Here is a 13,350-nt window from a genome sequence, read left to right on the forward strand (position 1 = left end):
ACATTTTTCCAGCTTTTGAGATCACATGGCCCCAACTCATCATTTCGATGCTGACGATACTCAAATCTACATCCATACCAAACCTGACATGTGGCTGTCTCTATTCTCTGTAATTGCATCTCTGACATAAAAAAACACGGACGACTCAAAATTTCTGGCAGCCAGAATCCTGACCAGGTCTAGTGCAAGTGATCCCACTACTCCTATCCTTGCACTGGCTTCCTGTCAGATTTTGTGTCGAATTCAAAATCCTCATGCTCACCTATAAGGGTCTGCATGGCTTGACACCTCAGTACCTGTATCTTCCTACTCCCCACCTCACAACCTTTGCTCTTCTTATTATGGTCTCCTAACTGTCCCCCAAGCCTGTCTACACTCTGTGGGTGTCAGGGCCTTCTCCTGTTATGCCCCAAAGCTCTGGAACTCTATCCCTAAGGATATCAGAGAGTCTCCTTCCCTAAACTCTTTCAAATCTAGACTCAATGCCTTCATCTTTAGAAGAGCTTTTACCTAACTGGTTCTGTTATTTTCCCCTTTGCTCCTACCGTATTCACCTCCCCCATCTACTCTCTCCACTCATCGGGTATTTTCATTGTGCTTATCTTGTGTATTTTTTTTTTTGTTGTTGTCATTCTGTAAAGGGCTTTGAGAAGCCACCTTTAAAGGCGCTATATAAAATAAAGTTTATTATTAGTAGTATGAATGATTAATACCTCAGATAAATGAGATATTGATGCATAGGAGCAGTGCCTGCACTCCCCTGAAGGTTCATTATTGAAAGCACACTGCTTTGTCACTGAGGCCCAGGTCATAGAAAAGTGGGCACTGATCCTGAACACAGTAAATTAAAAGAGGAGACTCAGATATTGATCACCTTTCACCTGAGGTGGGAATTTTTCATTCAGAACATACCGGAAGGAAGTGGATTGTGTTTCGGTATCTAAAGGGATTAAAATATAGAACAATGATTCCATTTTGGTTTCTGTCTCTATCCTGACATGCGTTTCTTTTACTGACAAGTGGGGGTTTGGATGCCCTCCTATGCCTCTCCCTGTGGAGGAGATTCATGACCAAAATCAATGGGTCAGTGTGAGTTCTGATTTTCCCCTCCTCCAATGGAAACTGATTTAAAATGACCATTTAACTCCCCCTCAGACGAATCCTCTCAGGACATTGGGAGTTGAGGTTTTGGCTGGTTAGGCTTTGCCAAAACCTCAGCTTTCTCCGACTTGCAAAGCTGTTTTCCACGTGAAAAAGATTAAATCTGGCCTGCTGCTTCCTGGGAATTCATAGGCCAGTGGAAAAGGCTTGTCTTCCTTATCCATTCTAGTGATTAGTGTATTTTTAATTACGCTTTGTATAAAACCCACATGCAGTAGCACGTCATGAAGGATATTCAGCAGAATATTCGCTGAAAGACAGATGCAGACAAAACACAGAGATACTGCAGACCAGCACATCTTCCTTGAAAAAGCACAGAGGCATCAGAATAAGAGTAAACGCCTACAAAGAAACTCATTCACACTTTCAATAGAAGCCCCAGAACTGTCTGTTTCACTTTCTCTCCAACAGACGTGTCAAACTGGATACCTGCTGCTTAGGGAAATTCATTTCTAGGTCATAACTGCCTCCCTTGGAAATACAACAGAACTTAATACCTAATTCATTTAAACAGGGAAAAGCATAGTGTATTAGCAGCCAAAGATGTGTAGATATAGAAGCCAGTGAGGCATCTAATGATTTTCAGATTGAAAAAAAAATCTTATTCTGGGTACAAAATCTCAGTCTAAGTATTTTCTCATATGGAATGCACTCTATGTTTCATTAAGCTGCATTTACAGAGAGAGAACAATGAAGAAGTCTGCATGAGGGCATGCCACTGTCATCCGTCATTGTGAAGTATTGACAACTGCTCAAGGTTTAGCTTTACCGATCAATAAAGTGATGATTTGAACACTGAGGCCTTTAAATGAATACATATTTTGCGAACCTTTGATTGTGAATTTCATGGCCTCTGTAAGGTCTTTAATATAAAGGGCAAGAAAAAAGATTTTTACGCAAAAATGAAGCAGATTGAACAATGCCTTTCATCAATGTTCAGGCTCGGAAAGGAATGTGACACTGTTAAACTGTGACCTCTTCCCACATTTCAGTCCAGGCATGAGACCCAATGAAGTTAACAAAGTTACCACCTTAAAGACAGACTACATCAACACCTATTGCATAGCAGTGAGGTGACATTCAAAGTTGAGGGCGTCATTTAACCGATCGAACATATTCCATATTGTTGAAAAAGACCAAATTAAATGATTTACACTTAAATAGTAGCAGCAGGGATCTTCCTGGTTACAAGAAAGTGCAATAAAAGTATTATGTAGGTATAGAAGAAACTGAACATCTCAATAGGGACATCTACTGCATGAAATTCCGACTGTCAAAGCAAGCAATTTTATGCAATGGCTCTGTATTTGATTGTCATTACTTCTACAAAGAATAAGCATTTAAATTTGTATACCAGTAACACTCGATTCTCTGCACAGATACCTTTTGATATATACTGCACATGCATCTAAATGTATACTAAAACATTACAATTTTCATATTATTTAATTTTGGAAAGGAGATATTGAACTATATAGTGTTTGAAAAGGATGGAATGGTGTTCAAAGAGAGTTATGAAGTGTTACTATCTTGTAGTCTGGTCTTGTCAGATATCGGAACCAAAGCAAGCCTAGGCCGAGTCTGAGATAATGACCTCAAAGGAAAACCAAGCTGTTTCTTGTAAGAGATGGTGCTGGACCAGCAGGTGGTGCTCTTCTTTCTGGACCAGAGTTTCCAAATTACTATGGTAACAAGGAGCACTGTACTGTAGGAGGTCAGAGGAACTCTTCAGAATATTCATCATGAAAGATTCCATGCCATTACTCATTATTATTCACAGTCTGGCTAAATTGCACTCTGTACTCATAATAACTTCAGCTGTGTGCGCAGCAGGTGATGAAAAGAGCCCCTTGTATTTGTGAAACGCTTTGGAATCCTTTAGGATGAAGAACAGTATATAAATGTGGTTTACTATTAATTCATATTAAGTAGGAAGGTTTAATGCATTTTACTTCAGACAAAAATCCTGAAAACTTGATACAAATATACATGCCCCCTCAAAGTATAAATATATTTTTTTAAAGACAATGATTTCAAATATTTACTACGAAACAGGCTAGGTGGGCCAAATTGTTTGTAACATTTTTTATATTCGAATTCATGAAGTGCATTATTCAATGTGCAGAGGGAATATTGAGAAACAAGCACAATTAAGTTTGTAGTTTAGGGTTAAAAATTAAAGAAACACTAATTGTGTACTGTAGATCATTAAGGTTTTACAGATGAATAAGGAAAATAAAACCTGAAATTGTACTTTAATTAAACATTAAAGATGAAAATTTACTGTATGACTGAATGTATCAGACTATATACAGTAAATGGAAATGATAAAAGCTGTTCAATCCGATATACTTCATTGAAGAGCATAACACTGCGCAATGCAGCACAGAAGTGAGGTTACATTAAGTTATCTAACTTGCTCTCCTGAGTTCTACTGTTGCTAGAAATGCCAAGAAATTTAAGATGTATAAACAAAGAAACATTCTTTCCTGCTCTGGAAAATTGTCAATCTCTTGTTTTGAACAGAAGGGTACTGATAAATGCTATGATTTAGAACAAACATAGATTACTATAGAGTTCTAATACCTGCATTCCTTTGAGTTCATGATTTAAAGAAAATATATTCAAAAATATTTTTTAGCATTCAAGTGTCATAGCTCGAGTTATCTTTCAGAAGTTTTCAGAGAGCTTATGCATTATTCACATTCTATGATCAGATGAAACATTTGAATGAACATGATGCACCCCTCAAGCTTTTCCAGAGGTCTCATCCTAAACACAGGGGCCTTCCAAAAATTAATAATTTAGTTTAGATTCTTTAAGACATTTATGTATTAAACATCACTTAAACATCAAACAGCATAATAGACGGTATAGAAGCAAAAACTGTGATTTTTCAAAAATGCTTCCTGCTTTATGTGTCAGGGCTACTGTAACAACATCACTGATCATAAAAACAACATCAGACAGATAAAACTGAAAAGAAAATCACTAGACTTATAATCTGCTTCTCACAAATGTTTACTAAGAACTTAAGGTTCTGTAAAAACAGCGTAAATTTAATGCAAACTACAGAAAAAGCCATGACCTTTTGCTATGTTGACCTCACTCATTCCAGTACTTCCTTGCTGTATCAATTTGGAAACCAGAAATAACAGACACGAGCAATTAAATAACAAGCACAAGGATCCATGATTTCAATTGAAATGCATTAGATGTTTTTGCTATTCCATCAATAGGCATCCTGATGTGTAACATGGGAACTGGTAAAAACAAAAGACACAAATCCAATATAAAATAAAGTCTAAGGGGATCTTCAGTCTGATTATACTGTACATGGAGTTCAGTTTGGAAGCTGCCATATTAAGGTAATGAAGAGCTCAGTTTTATTGGATCATTTCTGGGACAATTTTATAAAACATCATTTAGAGAAAGGATAAAAAAAAACAGACGTGAGATCTTTTGGGGCATTTCTGCAGCAGGTGGCACAACATTGTCTGAGAACAAACAGGGTGGGGAGGGAGTCCCCTCGTCTCCCTGTGGCTCCTGCAACTTCTGGGGCACATGCAGGCCTATACTGCTGACACTGAGAGACTGTGGAGCTTGCCTTTCGTCTAACAAAGAATGGCTCCTTTAGATGGGCGTGGCGGAAGACATGCCTACAGGCCTGGCTCTACGTGTGCAGGTACAGGAGAGTGCCAGAGGCAATTCCAGCTTGTGTGGGTATATATGGAAATAATTGGCAATTCCAGAAAAGGTAAGAGATATTGATCCTAATTTCCTAATCTCCTCATCTCCAATACAGTACCTAGTATAGCAATGCTATATGCCAGTTCCAACTGGTGTCCCATCCTCAATTATACAAAATCCAGTTTCTCATTTAAAAGGCAAAAGGCAGTTCATTGAACTGTTTGAAACTGTCCATAGAAACTTAGCTAAATAAAAGCAAATGTCTCTGCTTGCAGATCACATGATTCCAAAAGGAGTTGATACAACTTGATCATGTTCCAATGATCAATGATTTCGGGGAGCATAAAAACATAAGAAATGAAACAAACGAGAGGAGGCCTTTCAGCCCAACTAGCTTGTTTGGCCGCTAGAAGCATATTTATCTGGGCAGCTTGTTGCAGACTCCCACAAATATTCGTGAAGAAGCGCTTTCTGCTCTCAGTTTTAAATTCCACGTACAGCACTTTCCACTTGTATCCTTTGGTTTGTTTTTCTCTGTTGATTCTGAAGAAGTCCCCTGGGTTGAGTCTGTCAATGTGTTTGAGGATTTTGAATACTTGAATCAGGTCCTCTTGTAGTCTTCTCTATTCGAGACTACAAAGGTTCTTCTGTTTTTGCCTGTCAGTGTAGGGCGTTCCCTCAAGCCCTGGAATGTACAGTATATGGCTGCTATTGTCTGGACTGATTCCAGCGCAGGTTTATCTTTTTTGCATTGTGGCCAAAATTATGCACAATATTCTGAATAAGGGCTTGCTAGTGTATTGCATAATGTAACATAATTCTGTGGTGTGGTGTGGAAAATATTCAAAATTATTTGGAGATCCTCACAAGTAATTAAAGGAATGATTTGTTTTTATTTAATTAAGGTAACAATGACAGCCTTTACTTTATATATCACTTTTCATGGAACACTGGTATACACAAATTAAAAATTCTAATTAAAATCTAGAGAACAAAAAGTACGTTTTAAGACAGGATATGGAAGTGATGACTGACTTTCGAGACCTGATATGGACTGGGATGTCATTTGAACAAAATCTTTGCCATAAGTTCAGTTTAAACCATAACAAAGCAGTTCCAGTGATACCCGTGATAACTCATCTTGATCTATTCAGCAAGACTGTATGATCAACAGTGTCAGCTCAGATGAGCAGCAGGAAAGAAGGAATAAAAAAGTCATCAGCAGATCATTAGTAACCCTAGCAAGAGCTGTGTCTGTGCTGTGCACTGATATGAACCCATTTTGAAAAGGTTCGTATGCCTTATACGCAGATAAGCGAGCTTGTAACTTAACAGCAATACTCTGCATTTAATATTAGATTTAATATTAAAATACAAAACATGAAATCTAAATATATCAAATTTCATATAATTAATGGTACAAAGTATTAGATTGGTAGGTGTATATGCAACTTTTAAATCTCTCATTCCACTCCACAAACACTCCATTCCCTGAATATTAGATAGGTTGGTAGTTAAAATAAAACTAATTTAAATTTATGGCTAAGAAAATGTCTCAGAAATCATGCACATCCTATGGATCAAATGGTCCAGAAGTTTCCTTGTTTACAAAGACTTCTCTTCGGAAAAGGAACTTGAATGGAATATTAAAAATGATCACCATGGCAACCACTGTGAGCTGCCCAGTCCAACTACATTGCAGAGGGAGGAGACAGGTGGAGAACTGAGCCAAGCTAACCCACTAAAAGGCTATGCAGCTCACACTCTATACACTGTGTTCGCTGTTCATTTAAAATTAATGGCAGATCAAAATCTATTTAAGCCACGCACTGTGCGTTTCACTATCCCTTACTGCAAATAACTATTTAAGCAACAATACTACATTGTGTACCACATCTGCCGCTTTTCAACTGCATTTAAAAGGCTAGTGTATGTTTCATTACATTACACAGGCAGGGACCCATTGCTTTCATAAGGACACATGCTAAAGGAAGCCTGAGCTACCCTCCCTGACGAAACAGAAATGTAAAAATTAATCATACGTTTACCAAAAATGAAAATCTACACCTAATGAGCAGGCAGAACTCGCACGATTCAGAACACTCTCATTAGCACAGGCAGCTGAATCTGATTTTAAGAAAGAGGGTCTCTTTTGCTTTGCTCCTTTGCTTAGAGAACTTTCAGATACCTACAACAGTGGCTGTGTTAATAACCCTCAGGTGTGGGAGAAACAGAAACTATCCTGGTAGGATTCTTAACGGCTGGAAAAGTTACCAGAGATATAAAGTATTGCTTAAAACAGAGGGCCTTTGACATCCAAAAGATTCCAGAGACTAAGGACTCAAATGTTGACTGGCCTTGTGGCCAGGATCATTTGCCCAGGAAAGGTGACCCATCCTGCCCCAAAGAGGGAGGCGGCTGATGGGGTTTTTTGTTTAGATGCTCCTCTACCCAGAAAAGGAAAATGAAAAAAAAAAAAGTTTACCAACCAACCAGCCCCCTTCCAGGCTGAGGAGCAGTTTATATTGTGTACGCCCCTGACTGACTGACTGATGCCAAAGAGAGAGCGCTCTCCATTCACACAATCGCAACACTATAAATGAACGGACAATCACCATGTCTGTTTCTCTGTGTATGTATCTGTGCCTCCACTTAACAAACGACCGATAACACCAGTCACCACCCAAACCCCGAGTGCGCACCCTCGGGAACTAGCTAGCAGCTGGTCGGCGGAGAGTGTGCGATTTGTCTTTTCCAGTGCTACGCGTGCCTCGTGACAGACTCCTCCGTCACAACGTGAAAAAGCATTATATGTTGTTTTATGTAAAAAAAATATATAAATACTGTATATTTCTTAAACATAGAGGGCCTTGAGTAATCAAGGGATTAAGATTAAGGCTAGGATTAAGGCTAAGATTAAGATGAAGAAAATACCAAGCTTTATTCATAAATAGTACTGAATACCTATTAAATGAAAACCAATAACAGGAGTCACTTATTTAGCCGAAGATGTAGCGGAGCCTGGAACAAGCTCCCCAGCAACGTTGTTGAAGTTGGAACCTACTAAATACTGTACCGAATACGCCCCTGCGCATAACAGGGAGGTTGGCAGCCCGGGCTGACGAAGGTCTTCTTTAGCTCAGCCGGCAAGACCCCTGTTGAGCGACACCGGAGACCCGGGTTCGAGCCCAGGCGGTGAGGGACGAACTGGGGGAGGAGCGGCGAGGGCACAAGCCCTGGAACCTGAACTCGCTACAATACCAAACATGCTAGATGGGCCAAAGGGCCTCCTCTTGTTTGTAACATTTCTTAATAACTGTCCCATTTTGACTAGATCATAACCTTACACAGAAAGTACAGGCAAGGTGTATTTAGGTTCAGAATATACAGTATCTGTGTTCTGACTCATGAAATTCCAGTCGGGTCATCTTGAAACACTTAAATAAGTGGTCGGTGGATCTCGCGCTATTTTCCTGTCAAGATCCCTCACCCTTTATTAAAGCTGCTTGAAGACCTTTCTAAACTGGCATTATAATCTCATGGAAAAAAAAGGCAAAGGATTAACACCTCCACCTTTGCAAATATCACAAAGTATTGTTTGCATTAGTTCTTTTTCTTTTTTGTAAAAAGCAAGTAGTTTGTAAGGACATCGTGGGAGGGCAGAGAGACCTGACAAAATGGAGATTCTTGTCTAAATCACATTATTTTGCCCAGACATGCAATTTAAATCTTAATGACTGACACAATATGCAAATATATCCATTTTGTTGTTATTAGTTTTGTGACTGCTGACCAGTTATGTGACCTTGTCATGCAATGCAGAGAAAATAAAATCCCAACTGTTGAGGTGTAAACCTAAAAACAAACCAAACTGTACCAAACCAGAACACTTCCTGAAAACAGAATTGTGGGACAGAAATGACTCTGTAAACCAACCTCATTCTGCCTTCCCTTCACTTATCATGATTGTTTTGGCAGAGGATCAGTCTGATAAATGGAAACCCTGCTGTTTGTCTAGTGTCTGGTGAACGACAGCAAAAGAATTAAAAAATAAAGTACTGAAAGGGGAATGGAAGGTTAAAGCAACAGCTGTCCTGAACTCACAGAATCTGCTCAGCAGCTCCTGGCTGCTTACTGCTTACTTGTGTGCATTGTTTTACTTGGGAATTACTTTACTGTTGGTAACTGATTTGGCTGACATTTTTATCCAAAATAATGCATTTGCATAACTATGCATTGTCTATAAGTAAACTGGGCGAAAGACATTGCTTTGGAGGATAACAGCATCATCACACCTGGGAGTTGAACCCACAACCTTCCAGCCTAAGAACCTTGCCACACTGCCCCCTAGGAATGGCATAACCCTCACACTGCTCTCTGTACAGTATTTCAAGGCATATTGTAGGAAGGAACAGGTGCGACTTTCATGGGATTTCTGAATATTTGACCCTTTAAACATATTAAACATATGAAAAAATCCACAACTGCAAACAGAGATACATGATGTTTAATTCTGTAAATTTATTTCAATACCTACAGTAATTAATAAAAACAAAAAACTTAATACTGTAAATTCCTGATTCCTGAACTTCGATGCACAAGCAGCCTAACTGCTTAGCAGGGTTTTATAGGTAGTTTGCATTCTAGGCTGAAATGGTCAAAAGCTAAATGCTTTCAATAATGAATAATAAGACCTTGGAAAGAAGGAAATGTTTCTTTAGAGTGATATGATTTGGAACTGTAGGCATTAGAGGACGTTAATCTCCTATTGTGTGAAGTTAATCTCCTTAATATTGCTAATGTATGGATCAATTAATTCACTTTATGAGAGCAAAAGCTGTTTTAGTAAAATGATAATCAATAGTTTCATATGAATAATACACAAAGAATATAGTCTATCATACTGTATGTGCTGAAGACATGATCATGAACCCGATTCAGTTTACTGAAAGACCATTTTCCCATTGAAAATGAAACAACTACATGGAGGTAATCAAGTATTAGATGAGGGTTTCCCTGTGTTAACTGATTTATTATGGTTTAAAACATGTTGAAAGGACTTTTATGATTCCCTTTAAAGCATCCACTTGACCACATGATCTGCCACAATACCCATTAATCTTTTCCCATTGTCTTGTAAGCCTGCCTCTCCATCTCTCAAGCTGTTTATGAGCCAAGACTGCTGGTCTCTCTTGGTTCTTCCTTGCTGTCTAGGATGGGGAGTCGAGAAAAGAAGTCCTATTACTACTGATGGATGAGAAAGAACCATGAAGCTCTATAATGAAAAAGAAAAAACTCTGCAGGCTAGACTAATATAAAGTGCCTTGCAAAGTATTCAAACATTGCATGTGTACCAGGTGATTCACATTTTGTTGCTTTAAAGCTTGAAGTCTGACACTTTGAACTACCAATTAATATTTGTTACAGAATATACACAAGCTACTCCACACATTCAAAGAAAAGCAAAAAGAAGTAAATAATGTGAAAGAAAAATGGCGATGAAAAGTCATGACTGCATAAGTATTCAAACTCTGTTCTGAGGCAAATCTAGATTAATTTAGGTGCTCAATTACTTGATCAAGCCACACAATTAACGGCCTCTATGCACAATCACATCAAGATCTCAGAATAAATACACCTCTATAAGGTCCCTAATTCAGGTATTGAATTTCAAGAAAAAGATTCAAATATGAAGGCCAAAGAGCTTTCAGAACAAAGTCAATAATTAAGAAGGGGAAAATATATAGTATCATACTTCCCACACACTACATAGATCTGGCTAACCTCCAAACTGAGCAGCCAGACAGGGAGAAAACTGGTTAGGGATGTCACTTTGAAAGAGTTGAAGAGTTTAGTGACTGAGGTGGGACAAAATGTCCCTGGGTTAACAATATCCTGGGCATTCCTGGGCCACCTAGGCTAGAAGTGAATACAATCTCAAATTTTGCATGAACAAAGTATCTCAATGATTTGCAAACATGTGGCAAAATGTATTGTTGTCGGTCAAGCCAAAACTGGAATATTTTGGTCTAAATGACACAAACCAAACAATTTGCATCACACCATCCCTACTGTCCAGCATGTTGCTGGCAGCATTATGTTATAGAATCCTGTCAACACTGACCGGAACATTGACGGAACAAAATACTGGCAACTCTTAGAGGAAAAACGGATTCAAACTTAGAACTTGGATAAAAATTCAACTATAAGCAATGATCCAAAGCACTAGGCCTGAGCTTTAATGGAGTATATTAAGAGTAAGAGAGTGTCCACGAGTGGCCCAGTCAAATTCCTGTTGAGAATCTGTAGAAAGACTTGGAAACTGCTGCCCATAAGCAATCCCCATGTAACCTGAGAGCTTGAATTAATCAGCAAAATTTCACCAAGATGGTGTGCAAAGTTGGTAAAAAAAAACTTACCCCAAAACACTTGAGGCTATAATTGATGTAGCTATAATTGGTGCTTTTACCAAATATTGACTTCACAGGGCTGAATACTTATGAAATCAACATATTTCATTTTTTCTTTTTAGTTTTTGTAACCAATCACTGCAACTTATCTTACCCTTAGAAGTCTTCAGCTTGAGCATTCAGGCTTTTAATAAAATATTAAGCTTAACAATTGTGTATGCATCATCATTGCGGGCAATGTTGTCAGAAGGTGAACAGCAGCAATAGCAGACTCTCTGTGAAACCAAAATGCAGCTGAAGGAAAATTTCTGTTGTGCTGTGCTCAAATACCCTTAGAAGACAACAAAGTTTGATTCGGCTCTTCTGACCAACCTATTTCAACAGCAATTACAATTACAATTTCCAGGACTTTCTTCAAAATGAGTTAATATGAATGGGATGATAATTATAGGAAAAATAACTAATGTGACAAATGGAGTTTCAGATGGTTTAAGAACATGGAGAGTCCACCTGAACCTGGTGTACCTAGAGTAAGTATGAGCACAGGTAATTGAAGACCCAATTTCCCATCTTTCACCATTGTGCACCCCATCGCCCTCGGTTGATTGTACTTCTTTGAGGGGAGGGTTGATGACCTCATCCTTATGGTCAGACTATGGTCACCAAATCAGTCAGTACCTTAAACTGCGCTTGCACTAATACAGTCCAATACAGTCCTGAAGTTAGCTCGAAGTTACTGAAATGAAGCAGAATTTCCACAATGTAAAACAAGTGTCTCATGTTAACCATACAACATGTGCAAGTGAAATATTAAAATGCTGCACAGTCAATTGGTATTATCAATTGATACATGAAAGCAGCTACTGTATGAATCTGATGGTTTAGACCTTATTATTTGAAGCTGAAAGTTCAGACATCAGACGTGCGAGAATGTTTTGCATGTTAGGAATTGTGTTTATACTATTTTTGGTGTTCCTGTGGACAATAAAACATATGGGGAATAGCAACTCATAATCAGCTCCTTGTCACTGTGGGAAGTTATGTATGTTTTTGGGGAAAAAAAATAGATACAACCATGCTATCAAAAGTCAGAGTTTTATTCCTCCCTTCAGATAGTTTTATACTAATCAGTTATGTTTGCTGGCAAATTGGTTTGATGGATACTAGGAGGTGTGCCTTTTTAATGTCTTTTTACTGTGCTGGGTTTAATAACCAATGGTGCTTATGCTGTCTTTGTACAGCCAGATCTTTGTGGCATATATTGCATACAGTAAATATAGTGTGTCTAAAATTAGTCTACACTGCATAATAAAATAAATGATTAAGCCGCTGATATCTTTTTGTTTGATGAGCTGTGTACAGTCTCATTTTATTTTTACTCATTTTTCATCCTAAAGTGTTATTATAGCAGCAGCTGTCTTGCCTTATTTAGACAAGTGAGAGAGAAGGAGAAAGAGTCGTTGTGTTGTTCAAGAACAGATTCATTTTAAAAAGCCCTTGTCATGGCCAAACCAACAACTGTGTGCAGATACAGTGAAAAGAACAATGAACAACGGGGAGGGAAAGAAAAGATACAGTTGAAAATCACATCTTAACAGAAACCAGTGCAGCAAAAATACAGAAATAAGAATTGCTTCTCAACAATTCACTACAGCTACAATACCAAAACCTATAACGACAGGTCAGCCTCTAATATAAACTCTTTAATCTAAAACAACGAAGTACTGTTTCTAAAGAAGCAATTTCCTCGGACAATGGCAGATGTAGGAAAGAAATATCAGTGACTCGGGACATAAAAACTTCATTCATAGCCCAGCTGAATACAGAATAAAACCATGCTCACAGTTCAGACAGGAACATTTGCTTCAGAGACAGCGGCATTTCATTGTGAATATAGGGTGAGGCTACAAGACCTAGAGTATTGAAGCAAGGCTATTTCCTGGATACTAGCAAGAAGAGTATTGTTTTGAAAAAATGCTCTACAAATAATGGACCGTGAACACAGGTTTGGCCGTCTGTGCTGTTGCCTTACAGCACCCAAGTCCCGGGTTTAATTCTGGAATTACACGCCAACATAGCATGAACACAT

General features: G+C 38.4%; 1 protein-coding gene across 1 annotated transcript in view; it reads right to left on the reverse strand.

Moving 5' to 3' along the window:
• The window catches only part of LOC148829911 (ankyrin repeat- and BTB/POZ domain-containing protein 3-A), a 164,552-nt gene that overhangs the window by 51,268 nt on the left and 99,934 nt on the right, over nt 1-13,350 (reverse strand). The window lies entirely within an intron of this gene.

The sequence above is a fragment of the Atractosteus spatula genome, chromosome 8 (genome assembly GCF_055471065.1).
Source record: "Atractosteus spatula isolate fAtrSpa1 chromosome 8, fAtrSpa1.hap1, whole genome shotgun sequence".
In the NCBI taxonomy this organism is placed as follows: domain Eukaryota; kingdom Metazoa; phylum Chordata; class Actinopteri; order Semionotiformes; family Lepisosteidae; genus Atractosteus; species Atractosteus spatula.